Source organism: Pseudophryne corroboree, chromosome 6 (genome assembly GCF_028390025.1).
Source record: "Pseudophryne corroboree isolate aPseCor3 chromosome 6, aPseCor3.hap2, whole genome shotgun sequence".
In the NCBI taxonomy this organism is placed as follows: Eukaryota; Metazoa; Chordata; class Amphibia; order Anura; family Myobatrachidae; genus Pseudophryne; species Pseudophryne corroboree.
The window spans coordinates 703,322,869-703,346,425 of NC_086449.1; the positions used below are offsets into that span (position 1 = coordinate 703,322,869).

At 45.7% G+C, this 23,557-nt stretch overlaps 1 protein-coding gene and 1 pseudogene across 1 annotated transcript in view; one reads left to right on the plus strand and one right to left on the minus strand.

Annotated features, from left to right (window-relative positions):
- Window positions 1–23,557, minus strand: part of NMUR2 (neuromedin U receptor 2) — a 125,036-nt gene that overhangs the window by 59,550 nt on the left and 41,929 nt on the right. The gene's annotated exons all lie outside the window — the stretch shown is intronic.
- Window positions 9,886–10,005, plus strand: LOC134937126 (5S ribosomal RNA; annotated as a pseudogene).

Consider the following 23,557-nt stretch of genomic DNA (forward strand, 5'->3'; position numbering starts at 1 on the left):
TATATGCAGTACTCCCTTGACAAACTTCTGGACTTCAGGAACTGAAGCCAATTCTTTCTGGAAGAAAATCGGCAGTGCCGAAATTTGAACCTTAATGGACCCCAATTTGAGGCCCATAGACACTCCTGTTTGCAGGAAATGCAGGAAACGACCGAGTTGAAATTTCTTCATGGGGCCTTCCTGGCCTCACACCACGCAACATATTTTCACCACATGTGGTGATAATGTTGTGCGGTCACCTCCTTCCTGGCTATGACCTCTTCCGGAATGCCTTTTTCCCTTAGGATCCGGCGTTCAACCGCCATGCCGTCAACGCAGCCGCGGTAAGTCTTGGAACAGACATGGTACTTGCTGAAGCAAGTCCCTTCTTAGTGGCAGAGGCCATGAGTCCTCTGTGAGCATCTCTTGAAGTTCCGGGTACCAAGTCCTTCTTGGCCAATCCGGAGCCACGAGTATAGTTCTTACTCCTCTACGTCTTATAATTCTCAATACCTTGGGTATGAGAAGCAGAGGAGGGAAGACATACACCGACTGGTACACCCACGGTGTTACCAGAACGTCCACAGCTATTGCCTGAGGGTCTTTTGACCTGGCGCAATACTTGTCCAGTTTTTTGTTCAGGCGGGACGCCATCATGTCCACCTTTGGTCTTTTCCAACGGTTCACAATCATGTGGAAGACTTCCCGATGAAGTCCCCACTCTCCCGGGTGGAGGTTGTGCCTGCTGAGGAAGTCTGCTTCCCAGTTGTCCACTCCCGGAATGAACACTGCTGACAGTGCTATCACATGATTTTCCGCCCAGCGAAAAATCCTTGCAGTTTCTGCCATTGCCCTCCTGCTTCTTGTGCCGCCCTGTCTGTTTACGTGGGCGACTGCCGTGATGTTGTCCCACTGGATCAATACCGGCTGACCTTGAAGCAGAGGTCTTGCTAAGCTTAGAGCATTGTAAACTGCCCTTAGCTGCAGTATATTTATGTGGAGAAAAATCTCCAGACTTGATCACACTCCCTGGAAATTTTTTCCCTGTGTGACTGCTCCCCAGCCTCTCAGGCTGGCCTCCGTGGTCACCAGCATCCAATCCTGAATGCCGAATCTGCGGCCCTCTAGAAGATGAGCACTCTGTAACCACCACAGGAGAGACACCCTTGTCCTTGGAGATAGGGTTATCCGCTGATGCATCTGAAAATGCGATCCGGACCATTTGTCCAGCAGATCCCACTGAAAAGTTCTTGCGTGAAATCTGCCGAATGGAATCGCTTCGTAATAAGCCACCATTTTTCCCAGGACTCTTGTGCAATGATGCACTGACACTTTTCCTGGTTTTAGGAGGTTCCTGACTAGCTCGGATAACTCCCTGGCTTTCTCCTCCGGGAGAAACACCTTTTTCTGGACTGTGTCCAGAACCATCCCTAGGAACAGCAGACGTGTCGTCGGAAACGGCTGCGATTTTGGATATTTAGAATCCACCCGTGCTGTCGTAGAACTACTTGAGATAGTGCTACTCCGACTTCCAACTGTTCTCTGGACCTTGCCCTTATCAGGAGATCGTCCAAGTAAGGGATAATTAAGACGCCTTTTCTTTGAAGAAGAATCATCATTTCGGCCATTACTTTGGTAAAGACCCGGGGTGCCGTGGACAATCCAAACGGCAGCGTCTGAAACTGATAGTGACAGTTCCGTACCACGAACCTGAGGTACCCTTGGTGAGAAGGGCAATTTGGGACATGGAGGTAAGCATCCTTGATGTCCAGGGACACCATATAGTCCCCTTCTTCCTGGTTCGCTATCACTGCTCTGAGTGACTCCATCTTGATTTGAACCTTTGTATGTAAGTGTTCAAAGATTTCCCATTTAGAATAGGTCTCACCGAGCCGTCTGGCTTCAGTACCACAATATAGTGTGGAATAATACCCCTTTCCTTGTTGTAGGAGGGGTACTTTGATTATCACCTGCTGGGAATACAGCTTGTGAATTGTTTCCAATACTGCCTCCCTGTCGGAGGAAGACGTTGGTAAAGCAGACATCAGGAGCCTGCGAGGGGGAGACGTCTCGAATCTCCAGTCTGTACCCCTGGGATACTACTTGTAGGATCCAGGGGTCCACTTGCGAGTGAGCCCACTACGCGCTGAAACTCTTGAGACGACCCCCCACCGCACTTGAGTTCGCTTGTACGGCCCCAGCGTCATGCTGAGGACTTGGCAGAAGCTGTGGAGGGCTTCTGTTCCTGGGAATGGGCTGCCTGCTGCAGTCTTCTTCCCTTTCCTCTATCCCTGGGCAGATATGACTGGCCTTTTGCCCGCTTGCCCTTATGGGGACGAAAGGACTGAGGCTGAAAAGACGGTGTCTTTTTCTGCTGAGATGTGATTTGGGGTAAAAAAGGTGGATTTTCCAGCTGTTGCCGAGGCCACCAGGTCCGATGGACCGACCCCAAATAACTCCTCCCCTTTATACGGCAATACTTCCATGTGCCGTTTGGAATCTGCATCACCTGACCACTGTCGTGTCCATAAACATCTTCTGGCAGATATGGACATCGCACTTACTCTTGATGCCAGAGTGCAAATATCCCTCTGTGCATCTCGCATATATAGAAATGCATCCTTTAAATGCTCTATAGTCAATAAAATACTGTCCCTGTCAAGGGTATCAATATTTTCAGTCAGGGAATCCGACCAAGCCACCCCAGCGCTGCACATCCAGGCTGAGGCGATCGCTGGTCGCAGTATAACACCAGTATGTGTGTATATACCTTTTTAGGATATTTTCCAGCCTCTCAGCTGGCTCCTTGAGGGCGGCCCTATCTGGAGACGGTACCGCCACTTGTTTTGATAAGCGTGTGAGCGCCTTATCCACCCTAAAGGGTGTTTCCCAACGCGCCCTAACTTCTGGCGGGAAAGGGTATACCGCCAATAATTTTCTATCGGGGGAAACCCACGCATCATCACACACTTCATTTAATTTATCTGATTCAGGAAAAACTACAGGTAGTTTTTTCACACCCCACATAATACCCTTCTTGTGGTACTTGTAGTATCAGAAATATGTAACACCTCCTTCATTGCCCTTAACATGTAACGTGTGGCCCAAAAGGAAAATACGTTTGTTTCTTCACCGTCGACACTGGAGTCAGTGTCCGTGTCTGTGTCTGTGTCGACCGACTGAGGTAAATGAGCGTTTTACAGCCCCTGACGGTGTTTGAGACGCCTGGACAGGTACTAATTTGTTTGCCGGCCGTCTCATGTCGTCAACCGACCTTGCAGCGTGTTGACATTATCACGTAATTCCTTAAATAAGCCATCCATTCCGGTGTCGACTCCCTAGAGAGTGACATCACCATTTCAGGCAATTGCTCCGCCTCCTCACCAACATCGTCCTCATACATGTCGACACACACGTACCGACACACAGCACACACACAGGGAATGCTCTGATAGAGGACAGGACCCCACTAGCCCTTTGGGGAGACAGAGGGAGAGTTTGCCAGCACACACCAAAAACGCTATAATTATACAGGGACAACCTTTATATAAGTGTTTTTCCCTTATAGCATTTTAATATATATATATACATATCGCCAAATAAGTGCCCCCCCCTCTCTGTTTTAACCCTGTTTCTGTAGTGCAGTGCAGGGGAGAGCCTGGAGGCCTTCCCACCAGCATTTCTGTGAGGGAAAATGGCGCTGTGTGCTGAGGAGAATAGGCCCCACCCCCTTTTCGGCGGGCTTCTTCTCCCGTTTTTTTGAGACCTGGCAGGGGTTAAATACATCCATATAGCCCCCAGGGGCTATATGTGATGTATTTTTAGCCAGAATAAGGTACTATCATTGCTGCCCAGGGCGCCCCCCCCAGCGCCCTGCACCCTCAGTGACCGCTGCTATGAAGTGTGCTGACAACAATGGCGCACAGCTGCAGTGCTGTGCGCTACCTTATGAAGACTGAAGAGTCTTCTGCCGCCGTTTCTGGACCTTCACTTTTCGGCATCTGCAAGGGGGGTCGGCGGCGCGGCTCCGGGACGAACCCCAGGGTGAGACCTGTGTTCCGACTCCCTCTGGAGCTAATGGTGTCCAGTAGCCTAAGAAGCCAATCCATCCTGCACGCAGGTGAGTTCACTTCTCTCCCCTAAGTCCCTCGTAGCAGTGAGCCTGTTGCCAGCAGGACTCACTGAAAATAAAAAACCTAACAAACTTTTACTCTAAGCAGCTCTTTAGGAGAGCCACCTAGATTGCACCCTTCTCGGCCGGGCACAAAAATCTAACTGAGGCTTGGAGGAGGGTCATAGGGGGAGGAGCCAGTGCACACCACCTGATCCTAAAGCTTTTACTTTTGTGCCCTGTCTCCTGCGGAGCCGCTATTCCCCATGGTCCTGACGGAGTCCCCAGCATCCACTTAGGACGTCAGAGAAAATATAATTAATTTCTTCAATGTTGATTTAATAATAAATGAAGGATTAACATGGAGAATCTTGCCAATTTACCTAAGACACAGCAGTGCTAAATGTGAATACAGAAATTAAAACTTATCTCTGACTAATGCATTATGGCTAAGTACAATAGGAGGAATAAATGATACTGATGATGAGGAACAACCATGGTTCTTGTGACATGATTAGGTTGCACAAAATTAGAGAAAATAAAATCTTTATTTAATGGCTGCTGACCAGGGGCGTTTTAAGAGAGGAGGGGACCTGCGTGCAGCCTCTGTCGCGGGCCCTCTTCTCTCTGGCAGCAAGCAGAATCTGGCATAATGCCAGAGTCTACTGCACCTGTGTAGGTCTCCGGGAACATGGCGTCTGCACCTTGTTCCGGGGGACATCTCCAGTAAGCATGTGCAAATCACTTGGAAATGTCCGCAGCGGCCGTTTTGCACGTGATTTGTGTCCTCTCTTCAGGGGTGCCACCGCGGGACTCCAGATGGGTAAGTATAATATACGGGTGCAGGGTGTGCGGTGTGGGCATGAAGTGCACCCCCCTCATGCTCCTGGAGAAGTGGGCATGACCTTGCAACTTTATATTATCAAACTGTAAATAAATATATTTTCAAACCCCCTCTACACACAAAATTAGCAGCCTTACACATAATGCTCAGTGTTCCGTACACGTTTCCAGTATAGTATCAGATACACATAATGACCCCACTAGTGCAGTGCCAGATACACATTATATGCCCCCAGCAGTGCCAGATACACATTATATGCCCCCAGCAGTGCCAGATACACATATGCCCCCAGTTGTGCAGTGCCAGATGCACATAATGACCCCAGTAGTGCAGTGCCAGATACACATACGCCCCCAGTAGTGCCAAATACACGTACACCCCCAGTAGTGCCAAATACACATTATATGCCCCAGCATTGCAGTGCCAGATACATATGACCCCAGTAGTGCAGTGCCAGATACACATACACCCCCAGTAGTGCCAGATACACATTATATGCCCCCAGCAGTGCCAGATACACATATACCTCCAGCAGTGCTGTGTCAGATACACATTATATGCCCCCACAGTGCCAGATACACATTATATGCCCCTACATTGACAGATACACATAATATGCCTCCACAGTGCCAGATACACATAATATGCCCCTACATTGACAGATACACATAATATGCCCCCACATTGTTAGATACACACAATGGGGGGTATTCAATTGTTTGAAAAGCTAGTTGGGTGTCTGTTTTTTCCTATCTAATAGACAAGAAAAATCAGACACCCAACCGACATTTGAAATAATTGATTTCCACACATAATGTCAGATACACATAATATGCCCCAGTGTCAGATAAACACAATATGCCCCCACAGTGTCAGATACATATGCCCACCACAGTGCCAGTTAAACGCTCCCACCACAGTGCCAGATACTTGTGCCCACCAGTGTAAGATACACATGCCCACCAGTGCCAGATACACGTGCCCCCCACAGTGTCTGATACACATGCCCCCCACAGTGCCAGATAAACGTGCCCCCTGTAGTGCTTCTCACCGCCGCCGGCCTCTTCAGCTGCTCCTGCGCTGCCTCCGCCGCTGCACTCTGTGTGAGGGAAGGAGAGCGCAGCATGCACCTTTCCTGCCACTCATTCCCTTCTCTGTCAGTCCCCTTCCTGAAGTCGCCGGTCCGTCAGCCAGTCAAAGCTTGCGGTCCAGCAGCAGCTGCCACTGCTAGTCCACCAGCTCTGATTGGCTTATGGGACGCCCTTAGGAGTCGGCGCCCAGTGCTGCCACTCCTAAGAATGTGCCTGGAGCCAGCCCTGAATTCAAGTGTTGCTCCGTTCGAGCACGCACAGCAGCCGACGCTGACATTACTATTATGTTGTTCTGTCATTTTGACAGGCTGGTAACTAGTAGTCAATAAAACACACATGTCATATGTACCACTAACCGTAAATGCATGCACAGCTCAAGGGGTCATGGTTAACCTGCATCTCCACGTCCTTTCTGTACTACACTTGCATTTGCCGTGTGCCTAATGTTACGTGATGCAAAAACTTATTCTCTATGAAAGTGGATGGATGAAAGACTTCATTGCAAATGTCTTTTACATAACCTGGCAGAGATTGCAGAGGAACATGTATGTGATACTGCATAAGACATAGAAGTGTGGATTTGGCTATTATTTTTCATACAGTTGATACTGTAATTTAGAAGAGGATATCAGGTTACTAAAAGTAACTGTAAAGAAAATAAATTTCACAGCCAAGATCTGAGCATTCTGGCAACCATAAGAAAGGATCACTGGATAGGATGATGATTATACAGAACACAAAACCCAAAATTGCAGAAGAATTTTAACACTGGGATATAGTGACTGTGTGAAAACAAGAGGACTTGTCTAAGAGGGAATAAGAGGACATTTCCCTTCCACACTCTTGCAATGAATGAGTATAAGGCATAATCTAATTAGTTATCCACACTGAAGTGCTCCATGGAGAATCTGCACTTCATTGGAATCCTGCATAAAGAGTGTTTAACCAACAACAAACATTTTTAACGCTATCATTCCCTGGCACACAACATAGGGGGAACAGTTAAATATAAATGTTCCTTGAACTTGGAAATTATGTGGCTATTGTCAGCCTTTTCAGATAGTGACTCTGGAGGGAAGCCAGACATAGTAAAGCACTTTGCTATTTGGAGGAGGGAGGGTGGCAGCTGGGTGAGGCAAAGATGATCTCTCACTCGGTTATCTCTCTATAACTCTGGCTACCGTTGAGGCATTTGACTGAGCCTGCTGAGATGGTTGAGGTGAGGACTGAGGTACTGTACACAGCATTCACATTCTCTCCACCCCACCCCTATCTCCTGATGAAAACTTCTCACTCATATTAGGATCTTCATGATCTTTTATCTCTGGCACAAAAGGTCTTAATAGTAATTATGCACAGTCAGGGTTCGCAGAGCCTCACCTGTCATACTCCAGTATATTCCAGAGTTGTGACTGAAAAATGGTTAGAATATGATGAATATATCATCTTTCTACAGTATTTTATATAATACAATCATCTTGTATTATTCTAATCATTTTTATAGTCCTATTTGTATTATTCTTGTCATTTTTATAGTCCTATTTGTATTATTCTAATCATTTTTATAGTCCTATTTGTATTATTCTTGTCATTTTTATAGTCCTATTTGTATTATTCTAATCATTTTTATAGTCCTATTTGTATTATTCTAATCATTTTTATGTGTGTAAATCTGGCTGTGATACTAGCGAGTGCCTCCTCAGTCATTGACCTCACTGCAAGTCAATGCTTTTATAGGATACATCACTTTCTAGTTCAACATCAGAAAAGTGTCTTGGATAGCCTCAATTTTGTTTAGTTGTGCTTAATCAGAACTCTACCTATGGTAAACCTCAAGTGTTTACCTCTTCCATCACTAAGCAACATTTCTTTGGGTTGGCTGTTAGCCCTGTCTTTCTAATTGAGTTCAACACTGCTTGTACTCTAAGTGAGACTCCCAGTCTGGACTGTGGATTACCATTGATGGTGTATCCAACACCTTTACTTCTGGAAGAGTGGGGGTTGAAGTTACTGGTGGGCAAGGTTCAGCTGATAGGGCTAACTTATCGTTACAGGGTTTAATTAAGTTAACATGGTAAATTTGTTCAGGCTTCCTTTTGCCTGGTTGGTACACTTTATAGTTTTATAGTTGACCTCATTCTCTTTCTCCCTGATCTCATATGGGCCTTGTCATTTAGCCAAAAACTTGCTTTCCTTTGTGGGTATCAAAATAAACACTTTGTCCAAAGGGGCAATTGTACATACCCTGGCATTCTGTTGGGCCTGTTGGGACTGTTCCATATGTTTCCTGACAATGGACACCACAGCCGCAATCCTGTCCTGCATCTGTGATACATGTTCAATTACACTTTTATAGGGTGTGGGCTGTCCTTCCCATGTCTCTTTAGCAACATCTAACAACCCTGTGGGTTGCCTCCCATACAACAGATCAAAAGGAGAGAACCCCGTAGACGACTGAGGTTCTTCTCTAATAGCAAACATAAAATACTGCAATACTGGAAGTAATCCCAGTTTTTCCCATCCTTATAAACAACCTTTTTCAGCATACATTTTAATGTTTTTGAACCTCTCTACCAACCCATCTGTTTAGGGATGATAAACTGAGGTTCTCAGGTGAGTAACTTAAAACAATTAGCATAATGTCTTCATAATTCTAGACATGAAGGGGGTACCTTGGTCAGTTAAAATTTTTCTTTTTGGTATTCCAACCCTACTAAATACATGTACCAGCTCTCTAGCTATTGTTTTGGTTGACATGTTACGCAAAGGGATTGCCTCTGGATATCGAGTAAAATAATCCACAACTACGGGAATATACTGATGTCGCTGGGCAGACATTAACAGGGACCCAACAAGATCCATGGCTTTCCTGTCAAATTGAACCTCTACAACAGGCATGGGCACTAGGGGACTCTTGAAATGGGGTCTAGGAGTATGATACTGACACACAGGACAGGAAGAGCAAAATTCAGACACTTCTTTGTATACCCCACCAAAAAAGAAAAAATCTGCAAAACCCTCTCAGTGTTTTTTTTAGCCCCAGCTATGATGTCACATATTGTTTTCCGCACTCGCATTCTAATAAATAAATCACAGAGTGTGTATTGCAGTTTATGAAGTCTTTAATCTTGTACTCCTCCTTTTTCTCTGTGTCCGTGAATGTTTTCCTTACTGGGTGTAGGTACCTACAGATGTTGCATCGGCCACATTTAAAGGATCCAGTGGCCAAAAGTGCACTGGATCCTTTAAATGTGGCCGATGCAACATCTGTGATTTATTTATTAGAATGCGAGTGCGGAAAACAATATGTGGGAAAAACAAAGAGACCACTGAAAATAAGGATCCAAGAACATGTCCGCAATATAAAGAACAACATGGAGAATCATGCAGTATCCAAACATTTTAACATTGCACATAATTCCAACCCGGAGGCACTGACTTTCAAAGCAATTGAACTCGTTAAGCTGGGAGAGAGAGGTGGCGACCTTGCCAATAAACTTTCACGCAGAGAAATGTATTGGATTTTTCAACTGCAAACACTCCAACCGAAGGGATTCAATGATTATTATGAAATTGCTCCGTTCCTGTGAAGTTATATGGCCGTTGTATCATCACGGTTGGATCCTTACCCCTCCCCCTTTATCTCACACCCCCTCCCTCCGCCCCCCCCACCCCTCCCCCCTTCATTTACACTAGTTTCACCTAACCTCCCTTCCCCTCACTACCCGCAGCACCACGCCCCTCCACTATTCCCAACCCCCCCCCCCACCCCGCCTTCCTTCCTCCCCTTCACACCCCCGTATCACTGTATACTCATAGTCACGTTATTTAATTCTGACACATGTATGGTAAATAGTAATTATTACAGTCAGACCACACTGGAAAGGCCCAATCTCGCCCGATCTTGGAAGCGAAGCAGTGTAGGGCCTGATTAGTACCAGACTAGGGAGACCATCTGGGAAGATCAGGTACTGTAACCAAACTGATTTTAAAAGCCTATGTGAGCGTGTCATAATGATCACTTTATTACCATTATTCACACAATCTGCACCTTATTAATATTATCCATACCCAGTGGTGGATCCAGGGGAGGGGCACTTGGGCCCGTGCCTCCCCCTGTCATTTGTGGCAGTTTTTTTTTTTTGATCGGCCACAGCTCTGCAGCAATCTCCCCTTGATAGAGCCAGCGCTCCCCACTGACAGCCGTCGTACTCACACTGTCAGCCACCAGCGCTGCGCTGCACCTCCTCCTGCCTCGTAACCAATGGCAACCCGGCGCCCACATCACGCTGTGCGCTGCCGCTCTCTCCTCCTGAACCGCGTGCTGCCGCTCTCACCTCCTGTACCCAGCCCGCCTCCTGTACTCACAGAGCGCTCTCTCCTGCTGTATCTGCGGTATATCAGCACCGTTAGGAGTCCTGTCCTATGATGACAGCCAGTGGGGTAAAGCCTTAAGGTATTTTCTAAGTATATGTGATAGGGGGGAGCGGGAGGGGGGAGGAGCGTGCAAGGTTGTCAGGGAATCCTTCATTGTTTCTTTCCTGAAACAAAGTTATGTCCCTGTATCTCACCCTCAGCCCCCCCAGTCCCTGTATCTCCCCCTCAGCACCCTCCCCCTCCCTGTCTCTCCCCTTCAGCACCCTCCCCCTCCCTGTGTCTCCACCTCTCAGCACCCTCCCCCTCCCTGTCTCTCAGCACCCTCCCCCTCCTTGTCTCTCCCCATCAGCACCCTCCCCCTTATATTATATATATATATATATATATATATATATATAAAAGCCAGAAACGCAGGAACGGCACTCCAAGACATGAAGATAAATAACACGTACAAGTGGTAAGTTTTCAAGTAGCGTTTCAGTGACCGTTTATTGTGTAGCGGCACTTTCCTCAGACAACAAACATACAAAAACTGATAGCATTTAAATACATGTACACCTCCAAAAGACCAATCACCGGGGTCGGTAATCCCCTCCCATCCGGTTACACGTCAGTAATGACCTCACCTCAGTCCACTCCCTGTCACCCACTGCCTGTCACCCACTGCCAGTCATTCTATACCCAGTCACACACTACCAGTCACATTCTCCTAGTCACCCTCTCTCCCACTGCCTGTCACCCACTGCCAGTCACTCTCCATCAACCACTAGCTGTCACCAACTGATAGTCACTCTCCCTGTCACCTACTGCAAGTCACTCTCTCCCTGTCCTGTGAGGCCACGCCCCTTGTAGTGGGGACACACCCCTTTTCTGCGAGCGAATGCGTTGAAGGCGCACGCAAATGTACTAGCCCCTTCCATGGTGCCCCCCCTATAATTTTCTTCTGGATCCGCCCCTGTCCATACCTGTAAAAACTTATCCTGCACTATGCACTTCATAATCTATTTTTTATATATATTTTATATTTATTTCATATCCATGCAACTATATAACCATTCACTTGAGAGGCCGTTTATTATTATTATTTAATATTCTATAGTGGTTTATATATCAAAAACTTTGTCACCAGCCTGATAAGAAACGGGGGTTAATCAGTAAATAGTTTCTATCTATTTTTATGTCTAACAAAACGGAGGACTAACACTAATGTCCCCGACCATGAACTCCATAAGTATGGCCGCCGTGTGAAGCCGTTTATGCAAAAACCTCTACAAATATGGCCGTCGCAATGAACTCCCTGGGAGAATTCTGCTCAAGTACTGCTGGTCTTTGAGAAGCATTGGAAGCTGCGGGCTCATGCGCGGTCGCGTTTCGGAAGTGGGGCGGAAGTGACGCGACGACAGAAAACCGGAAGTGTGGTGGAAAAGATCCGCCGGTGCATCTATATGAGAGTTTTTCAAAGCTCTCAAACTCCAAACCTGTTCTTCAAACACTTTTGTAATACTATATACATATATACTATGAAATGAGGCTATTGAATAACTTTAACTAGAAGTTCTCAGTCTGTTTTACAATACCATGGTTAATTAACAGGAAGTGATGTCACAATTACTATGAGATTAGTACTGGTATAAATAGAAGCCTGGTCCCATTCTACCTTTACCCCTTGATGAAGTCTGAATGACGAAACGCGTTGGAAAACCTGGCAGTGACCTCATACCAAGTTAAGATAAAATCTTTTTACATATTTTAACTGGTATTATATTGTATTGTGTGTACTGTTTTTATCCCATTTTTTAAAGAGATTTGCTGCTTTGCTAATTTGCTGCTCAAATGTTATCATAGCTGTTAATCCATTTTTTATTTTGTTTAATGTGTTAATAAATTTATTAGATCTACTCATTTTGATTATTCTTTTATCATATGTGACCATTTGCACCATTATATGATTGCAGTGAAAAGTCTCTGAGTGCCGCCTCGTTTTTTCCACTTTATACCACCGGTTCCAGGTTGGGGAGGGCACCAGAGCAGCATCAGTCCAGCATTGGACTCCGTGGAGTGCCGGAGCAGTTGTTCACTTTACATTTGGTTCCTGCTGCATGTGCAATGCACTAAGGCTCCAAGCTCAAGGCACCTACATTTTGTTTCTAAGGAACTCTACATCTCCAGGACACCATTCACTTTTTGCACATTTGCACCACATCTAAGGTGTTTACAGCGACATTTGCACAGCGTGATATGCACAATACAAGTATTTATTTGGGCACTGACTTCGACATGGCAGCTCCGGCCTTGGAACAGACAGACTTTACCTCGTTTTTACTACATTGTGATACACATGAGACGCTGAGTTTCTCGGATTTAGAAGCTGAAAGCATCCTCCACAAAGATCCAGCGTTCACTGAGAATGCAGTTACATCCTTAGAGGAGGCACAGTTGGACCTGTTGCGCCTCATGAAACGGGAGGTGGATTATTTATACCACAGCAGGACATTGTCCGATTACTACAGAGCGAAACAGCTGCCCCGTGGGTTTAGGGTGCACAATGTCCCAACTATTGGGCGCTACAGCATGGAATTTTGCAAAAAATGGGTCTCTGTTTTAAACAAGTGCTTAATGGACTTCATTTTATTAGTAGTGGAGGAATCCACTAAGGAATTTGAAAAAACTAAAGCCCATATTGCACAGTTTAAATTGGACCATGCTGAGTTGTTATCATCGGAAGATGCCAGTGGATGGCTGTCTAAACTAAAAGACCAGGTAGAGCTGTACAGAGTGAACCTGCTAAAGTTCAAAAAAGAGAAGCTCAACAAAGTTCAAATGGATTATACCCAACACAGGGTGTACCCGTGGTTGGGCAACGTCTCTAACCCTCAGGGTAGGTCTAGATCTTTCCAAGGTCGCAGAGAAAGAAGGTGGCATGGCACCAGCACAACGTCTGCCAGTGACTCCGATGACACCCACGGGTCTGCCTCAGCAAATTCCAAGCATGACACCCCTTTAAGGGTCAGGTCCCGCGCCATCATCGCGGGTCGAGGAAGAAACATCAGTTCACCAGACGAGGGAGACAAAACCAAAGGCAAAAACAAAGCAAAGCCACCGAGATCGAAGAAGCACTAATTTTTAATTTGTCCAGCACACCGCTATCACCATCTGAAGTGCGGGTGCTCAACAAAGGCTTGACATTTGTCCCTACCAATTACGGTGACAATTTTAAAAAGAAAATCAGCACGTTTAAATTGCACCGCACTTAAAGATTAAAGAGCGCTTTGGTAAACAACCCCACAGGCTGTTAAGGAACCACTGCCTCCAAGAGTCCAGAAATTGGGCCCAAAGTCACGGTTCGATCCAGTCTCCACCAACGCTTCCTTAAAAACCTTCAACAGAATGCTGGAGAATCCAGATGTTCATTCCAGTAAACGTCAATTTCACAATTTACAACATGATGAGAGAATGGCCTTGAAAGCGTTAAGTAACAGAAAGGACATTATAATTCGTGGAGCCGACAAAGGGGGATCTATAGTGGTTCAGAACACTACAGACTACACAATAGAGTGCCTTAGACTACTTGCTGACAGCGAGACGTACTGCATTTTGGATAAAGATCCCTCTGCAGAGTACAAAGCAGAATTAACACAACTGTTGGAAAAGGCAAAGTTGGAAGACTTGATTTCAGAAGACATCTTTTACAAACTGTTACCCGATAAACCGGTGGTTCCCATATTTTACACCATCCCCAAGGTCCACAAGGATGCACAGAGACCCCCGGGCAGACCCATAATTTCTGCCCGTGGGTCTCTGTGTGAGCCAGTGGCCATCTTCTTGGACACTTATTTACAACCATGCATCCAGGGTATTTGCACATATTTAAAGGACTCCAGCACTTTATTACAGACACTTCGTACTTTTGAGGAGATCCCAACAGATGTTTCCTTGGCCACGATAGACGTCACCAGCCTGTACACCTGTATTCCTCACCAGCAGGGGTTGCAGGCTGTGAGACGTCTAATAGTGGGGAATGCACTTTATACAGGGCCAGACATCGAGTTATTTATTGAGCTGTTATGTTTCACCCTGACGCACAATTTCTTTATCTTTGACGGGAGGTTCTACAGGCAGCGAACGGGGTGTGCCATGGGGTCTTCCGTGGCACCCTCGTTCGCTAATGCCTTCATTTAGGAAACAGAGCGTGAATGATTTTTGGCCAATAGAACCATTGCCGACAGATTGTTTGTTTACTACCGGTACATAGACGATGTGTTGATTTTTTGGCGTGGCGAGATACAGGAGTTGGGGGCGTTGATTGATTTGCATAACCAATCCGACAGTCCAGCCAAACTCACAATGACCAGCAGCCCAGTTGAAATCTGCTTTCTTGACATTTTAATTAAACTACAGGAGGGTAAAATCATTACATGTCTTTACAGAAAGCCCACCGATCGCAATACGATTTTGCGATATGACAGTTTTCACCCCATATCCACCATTAGGGGCCTGCCATACTCTCAGTTTCTGAGGGTGTGTAGGGCCAACAACAGTGACTCCATCAGGGCAAGTCAGTTGAAGGAGATGGAGAACACGGGCATTAGTACGATCGGCCCGCCAGAAAGCAGAAGCTACACAGAAAGACATTTTGGTGAAATCCAAGCACACCAAAGATATGTCTAAAATTATTCCTTGGGTGTGTGAGTATGATGTGACAAGTAGGGAGACGCAACATCAATAAGACAGCTGTGACCCATTGTAACATCAGATCCTGATCTGAAGATGCTACACGACAAACGCATCATACCTAGCTATAAAAAAGGAAAAAGCATCAAGGACATTTTGGTTAAAACTAATATGGCAAAACTGAGAGTGAATCCTACACACTTCCTTACCAGGCGTAATGGCTGTTTCAAGTGTACCGGCTGCACAACATGTTCTCACATGTCACCAGGGACCACCATAGCTCACCCCTTTTCAGGGAAAAATTACAAAATCAAATGGCCTCTCACATGCAGCACGAAGTTCGTAATTTATGCCATCATCTGCCCATGTGGGCGGTACTACATTGGCAAAACAGAATGCCAGTTCAAAATTCGAATGGCCCAGCACAGACTGGCCATCCGGAATGCTTTGGCATCGGGGAGCGGTGAGCAACCTGTGGCGAAACATTTCGTGACATTTAGACACTCAATGGCCACGTTCAAACACCGTATCATCGATCATGTCCCCGATTCGATACGGGGGGGGGGAGGGGGGTGATAGGGGCTGCAAGCTATTACAGCTGGAGTCCATGTGGATTCATAGGCTAAACACTCTGAAACCTGGGGATCTGAATGAAAATTTGGGATTAATTAATTTTTTGTGATTTTTGTCTGGCCCTATTGTGTTGACGTTGCGTATGGTGTATTGATACAGTTTGGGTGCCTTGCGCTCATGTCGCTCACCACCTGTCCTTAAGCCACAGGGCACCAATACAGGTTCCAGCTGTCATGCAGTTGTTGCCACTTTTTGATTAACATCTATTACACATCAGCAGGTCCTTTTTACATTAGAGGGGCCATCATGTATATTGTTTTGCTTGCACCACTAGATGTTTTTAATTGTTTTTAACTTATTGTTTGCACCAGCACTTTAGTTTGATTTGTCAGTTCAATATCGACCTGTAAAAGTCATCTTAGTTTGTCACTTATTTTATGGTCTTTGTTTTATGTTTATCTACAGCTGACAGCGTTACCATGGTAACGCAGCGGTCTTCCGTGTCAGGGCTTCAGACCTCGCGGTACTTGTGGACACATTGGCGGCAGCGAGAGTGACGCGGTCAGGGCGCGACGCTCGGGCAGTGAGCATGTCTCGAGCGGTTGCCATGGCAACGCGGCTCGCTCTCGCGACGTTACTTCCGGTCCCGCTGAGACGCCAGTGAGCCGGGCGGAAGTCCCGAACGGGCGGCCAGATCGACACGCTGCAGCTGTTGACTGAATGGGGTCAGGGGGTAAGTGTTTCCATGCTTATTTAAACACTCTTGTTTTGCACTTTTGTTATCCTGAAGAAGGGGACCAGGTCCCCGAAACGTTGATGTGACCATTTGCCCCATTTGCCCCATTATATGATTGCAGTGAAAAGTCTCTGAGTGCCGCCTCGTTTTTTCCACTTTATACCACCGGTTCCCGGTTGGGGAGGGCACCAGAGCAGCATCAGTCCAGCATTGGACTCCGTGGAGTGCCGGAGCAGTTGTTCACTTATATATATATATATATATATATATATATATATTTTTTTTTTTTTTTTTTTAGATCTACTTACTTTTATTGAATCTCTCTAAGACACCATTGGTCGCTATATCCCCCACCCCCCTGTGATAGATATATATATATATATATATATATATATATATATAAAATATATTACGTGGAGGGTGGCAGGTGTGTATAATTAGTATGCGATGCATGTGTGTAGCATTACTATAGGGGCAGGTGTGTTGCATTATTATAAATCTGTTTTATTACAATGGGGGCTAATGTGTGGTATTACTGTATGGGGGAGCAATGTGTGGAATTACTGTGAGGGCCAGTGTTCAATTACTGTGGGGCCCAATGCATTTGTTAATTACTGTAGGGGCCAATGTGTGTGTTTTATCCCCATGGGGGCCAATGTGTGTATGTTGTTTTTTTGTTTTGTTTTTTGGGAGGGTGGTTACTGGTGGTTTAAAAATCTTGGCTGGTGTGCCGCGAATTGAAAAAGGTTGAAAATCACTGGTCTAGGAGTTTTGAGATCACACCTGCTTTATCACCAGGATGGTCTACTGGCTCTATACAGTTCACACCTGTGATCATATGGGATTCCCATAATTTCCAAAAATGGGGAAATTCTCTCCCTATTATAGCACCATGTGCTAAAGAAGGGACCACTCTCACATTAGCAATAGAAGACCCACAAGGGGTCTCAATATCCACTTCAGCAGTATTATAATAGAGGGTGTCTCCATTTAAGCAAGTTATACCAACAGTTGTTCGCTGGAACTTTAAAGCATTTACCAACCCATCTTTCACAGGGGCAATTAAGATTCCTGAGTCTAACAATGCCTCTATACAGTTACCTTGCTAAGAATTTCACACATGTATTTCAGGCTCAGCCAAAGGTGCAACAGTACAGGCTAACCTGGCAAAGTAAGACATTCTGCGACATTCAAAGACAGCACCACATTGAATGGGTTCTTTAACAATTGGGCAATTAGCAACAACATGTCCTGGCATACCAAACCCAAAATATTTAGACACATAACTGTCAAGTCTTTTAGGTGGCTGAGACCTTTCCAGCTCTACTGACCCATCTTTGGACCGAGTGCTCACAGTCTCTTCTTTTTTGAGCTCTCTAACCGCCCAGGACCCTTTAACCACAGAACATGCTTACCAGGTTTTACAGGGGTGTGCTGTCATGGATCTATGGGACACTGTTGTAAAGCTAGTAGTTCCTCTTCCACCATCCCCTCTAACTAGTCAGCTGTCCTAGGATCGCCATGGCTCACCCATTTGCACAAAGCCATGGGCAGGGACCTCAAATAACAATCAATGACAACTCTTTCAACCATCTGGGGTCCAGTTATTGTCTCTGGTTCTAACCATTTTTTGGCCAGGTCGATAAGATTAACAAAAAACAATAGGTGGAAATACCACCAATACTCCTGTCGCAATGATCAATAATTAGTTTATTTCACTTTTGTTCAAAATTCATCAGCTGCACAAACAAAGGCTTTGCAAGAGCCTAAAAAGAAATACTATATAACACAAGGAGTAAGTGCGCTTAGGTAATTCAGAACAAAGTAAATGATTAGCAGGTGTTTGCTTTCACTCACAGAATCCAAGAGACTTGTTTAAGATACAAATGTTTACTATAACATACATTGTTACAAGTTAAAAATATTTGAAACAAATGTAGCAGCTACAATTAGCACACAAAAAGATCAATAGTATATAATAGCATATATTAAAATTGTGCCATGAAAACCAATAAAACTGGTAGATGATTCAGCCAGTATATTTAAAAAAGAAGAGTAGCCTCCCAATATATGAAGCTCAATGTCTCCTATATCAGCCGCAGGTACCGCAAAATATATGCACGTGCCTATAATAGGGATCAATGTAGTCTCACAGCTATAGCTGAAATAATGTCTCCAATTTAGTTCTCACTGTGATTTACTACCCGATCAAACAGGATTTATAATCAATAATTACCCCCTCTGGAGATGTTATTCCACGGCAGCACTTTAGCACTAGTGCAGGGATCTTTGTCCTGGTGGATACCATTGTGGATTTCCAGCTGGCAGGCAATACAGCAATTAGAAGCGGCGGAAGACCACAATAGGCGGCCCGTGATCAGAAGCGGCAGGATCCACAGTGAGCAGGCAGTACAGCAGTAGAAGTGGCCGGAGACCGGGAGCGGCCCGATATGCAGCCCAAAGGTAGAAGCGGCAGGAGACCTCAATAAGTGGCACCAGGGCCGGCAACAGAAATCTTGGGGCCAGGTACACTGATTTCTATGGGGCCCCGCCCATAACCACCCTCGAGCCCCCCTCCTCATCCCCTCCTCCAAATATCCCTCTTCTGCATGTACATACAGTATAAGGTAGAGCTATAGATCATATATAAAATCTGTTTTTAAGATGTATATTAATGTGTTTGTAATTGTATAGAATATATAAAAAATGTTTTATAAAAATGTATAATGGCATAAAATGTGTACCAAAGAATGTGCAGGGTCTTTCAAAGAAAATTTGGCCTCTCTTACCCTACAGACGTCTTCTCGTACCCCGAAGAGATGGTTCAGCACTGCAGATCTCACTTGCACGCTCTCTGTGGGACAGTCTGACTGCCCTCAGGTAGATGTGCTCATTCCAGAGGCTCCCCTCAGTAATGACCTGTGCCCGATGGAATGCAGAGTTTCCATGCTATGCGGGGTCCGCTGTGTTGGGATCGTGTGGGTGCCGTCACTACAGTGGCTCCCTCCGCTGTGCCTGGGTCCTGCTGCCAGACAGGTGGAAGTGCCGTAACTGTCGCTGCTCCTTTCAACAGTGCTGCTCCTCGGTGGCACCAAGCAGTACTAGCACAGATAAGGGCATGGTGCTGTGTACAGTATACATAATAACACTGTAATCAGAGTATATCAGATCACTGTAATGGACTGGGCATAATTATTATTCATATTTTTACCAGGCAGGTACTTGTGTGACTTGTAGTGCTGCTACCTGTGGGTATAACTTGGTGCATAGTGTGCACCAAGTTATACTCACATGTAGCTGCACCACAAGTCACACAGCAACTTGCCTGATAATAATAATTCCCCTTCCATTGCAATGATCTGATATACTCGGTTCTTTCCTAGTCAGTTTGTGTGGTACATAGGCCATAGTGTGCACCGAGTTATAGCCACATGTAGCAGCACCATAAGTCACACAGCAACCTGCCTGGCAAAAATAATGCTCCTCCGATTACAGTGTTATTATGTACACTCTGCACAGCACCACATCATCCTTCTCTGTACTAGTACTGCTTGCCGCCGAGGAGCAGCACTGTTGAAAGGAGTATGAGTAGTTAGAGCTCGGGATAACACTGCAGCGCTGGGCATGGTGCTGTGCGGCAGCAGCAAGTGACGGGGAACGGCCGGTGCATCACAGCGTAATGACGTCAGCATCATCACACCGGGACTGGACCAAGTGAGACTGTAACGGGGGAAGGGGTGTTTGCGGTTTGGTGATTAATTAAAGTTAATTAGCGGCCGAGTGGAGCAGTCCGTTTAGAAATCATCAACAGGTGCTGCGGCTCCGTTTTTTGTGTGTCCCTGATGCTTGGGGCCCCTCTGACCTTTGGGGCCCGGTACAGGTGTCCCCTTTGACCCCCCCTGTCGCCGGGCCTGAGTGGCACACAAGCAGCGGCTGAAAGGTCCAGAATTGAACAGTACTCCAGCGGGAGATGCCGTCAACGTGTTTCGTCCCGTCAATTCTCGGGACTTTCTCAAGACTGGACAGCAGTCGGAGTGTAGCCTCTTTATCTATCCCATAATGAGGTCATTACTACAAATGAAATCACCTGTATTGCACAGCTGTATCATTGGCGGCATAGTAAAAGTCTTATAATGTATGAATATACTAAGTTTACTTCTATACTGTGAAAGCATATATCTATACACAAATACATATTAATTTTTGGTATTTCTCTTTTAACTTTTTTAGCTTTTTTAACATCTTTATCATGTTTATTATATTAACCATATCAATTACATTTTACTAAATAACAAAATAACAAAACAAGACTCTTGGTCTTAATAAAACAGATTCATATATGTGTATATAAAGGCAAGTATGAGTTTTTTGTTTTAATACATCAATGCATATTTATATATAATATAATCTTTATGTACCTATATCACTTATTGACGGGTTCCAATCTGCTTGAACCTCCTAACATCATTTCTTATGTTCTCTGTTATTAGTATATAGGCATGATAAATATATATATATTGAATTGACGGGACAAAACACGTTGACGTCATCTCCCGCTGGAGTACTGTTCATCTGGACCTTTCAGCCGCTGCTTGTGTGCCGCTTATTGAGGTCTCCTGCCGCTTCTACCTTTGGGCTGCATTTTGCGGTCTCCGGCCGCTTCTACTGCTGTACTGCCTGCTCACTGTGGATCCTGACGCTTCTGTTCACGGGCCGCCTATTGTGGTCTTCAGCCGCTTCTAATTGTTGTATTGTCCGCCAGCTGGAAATCCACAATGGTATCCACCAGGACAAAGATCCCTGCACTAGTGCTAAAGTGCTGCGGTGGAATTACATCTCCGGAGGGGGTAATTATTGATTATAAACCCCGCTTGATCGGGTAATAAATCACAGTGAGAACTTATCCTACACTGGGACGCCAGTGATAGGTAAATTGGAGACATTATTTCACCTATAGCTGTGAGACCACATTGAGGCACATGCATATATCTTGCGGAGTTGCGGTACCTGCGGCTGATATAGAAGACATTGAGCTTCATATATTGAGAGGCTACTCTTCTTTTTTAAATATACTGGCTGAATCATCTACCAGTTTTATTGGTTTTCATGGCACAATTTTAATATATGCTATTATATACTATTGATCTTTTTGTGTGCTAATTGTAGCTGCTACATTTGTTTCAAATATTTTTAAATTGTAACAATGTATGTTATAGTAAACATTTGTATCTTAAACAAGTCTCTTGGATTCTGTGAGTGAAAGCAAACACCTGCTAATCATTTACTTTGTTCTGAATTACCTAAGTGCACTTACTCCTTGTGTTATATAGCAGGTGGATAAGATTGTGCATTTGTGAGCTGGGAGGTTTGTCCGTGTAGGACACCCATCGATGCACATGTTGACGGCGTAACTCCTAGGCGAGTCAAAATTTCTGTTCTTAGTTTTTTTATAGTCTAAAGCATCTGCAATGCTTAAATGAAAATAGGCTTTTTGAGGCTCGTCTGAGTGAAAGAGTGCCAACAGACAGGCCCACTGTCTTTTATGCTAATTCTCCCGCTCAGCCGTACTCTCAAACATGGTCAACCTCCACATCATCAGTCTCTGTCAATTTTTGGTAGGAAATGTATGGATCATGAGCTGGCTGGAACATTGGGGTAGCATTTCCAGGCCATGCTGTGAGATGCTGCATCACCTCTTTAAGAATCTCATGGTCCTGATGCTGTTGCTTCCATATCTCCTCCACCTCCAACTGATGTTGTCTGGTGGCTTCTTGCTGGACCCTGATGGCTTCCTGCTGTGCTGCTGTCACTTGTATCAAGGCCTTAATTACATCCTCCATGCTGTCAGGTTTTTCCAGCAATTTTCACCTAGGATGTGTCAGTACTGGTTTTCCAAAAAAGATTGTGCCTGGCACTTTAATTGTACAAGTTCCCATGCTCATGCAGCCAAAGCATCACTTAGACTTGCATCTGTGTGTGAGGCAGCACAGCTCCCAGCATATCACACTGTGAAAAATCCTCTGCAGAGTATTGCATATCTAGTTTTAATTTCTCTTACGTCCTAGAGGATGCTGGGGTTCACATTAGTACCATGGGGTATAGATGGTCTACTAGGAGCCACTGGCACTTTAAGAGATTGAGAGTGTGGGCTGGCTCCTCCCTCTATGCCCCTCCTACCAGACTCAATTTAGAAAATGTGCCCGGAGGAATCAGTCACAGCTAGGGATTCCAGGAGTAGACAACTGGGAAGCGGACTTCCTCAGCAGACACAATCTCCATCCAGGAGAGTGGGGCCTCAATCCGGAGGTGTTCACAGTGGTAACAGATCTTTGAAGTGTATCTCAAATAGACGTGATGGACTCTCGTCTCAACAAGAAGCTTCGGCAGTATTCTTCCAGGTCGAGGGATCCGCAAGCCGTCGCGGTGGACGCCCTAGTGACTCCGTGGGTGTTCCAGTCGGTGTACATGTTTCCTCCACTTCTACTCATTCCAAGAGTTCTGAAACTCATAAAAGAGCTCTACAGAGTTTCTCTGGTAAAAAATTTTTTTGGGAGTTTATTGTTTTACAGGGAGGCTGCTGGCAACAGTCTCCCTGCTTTGTGGGACTAAGGGGGGGAGAAGGGTCCGCCCTACGGGGTCTGAGCCACTATCTCCGCTGACAAGACACTGAGCTCCAGAGTGGATCGAACATTCCCCGCCACAGGGGATCACTCACCCCAGCAGCATGCCGCCACCCCCTTACAGAGCCAGAAGATCAGTGGTGAGTTAGTCACAAGCCCCCCTAGCAAGGGGGGAGCTGGTGTGAAGATGGCGGCAACAAGGTATGGAGCGCAGTACTAACTGCGCTCTGGGGCTTAGTGGTACATAGTGTGGTGCTGTGAGGGGCGCCCTGAGCCAGCGCCTACACCCTACACTGAACTCCAAGCCTGTCAGGGTCCCAGGATCGCTGCCAGCACAATTCCTCAGGCCAGTATAATCTTCAGAAGAGTAGGAAGACAGCGCCATGTAAGGGGGCGGAGCTTCTCAGAGTGGACCCAGCAGCGTTCAGCGCCATCTTCCTGCCTGCAGAAGCACTGACAGGGAGAGCTGTCCCTCCAAGTCAACTCCAGCTATCTTGTATGGTACCAGGGGGTTGTAGAATGACGGGGGAGGCTGTGTAAAGTCTGTGTAGTCTA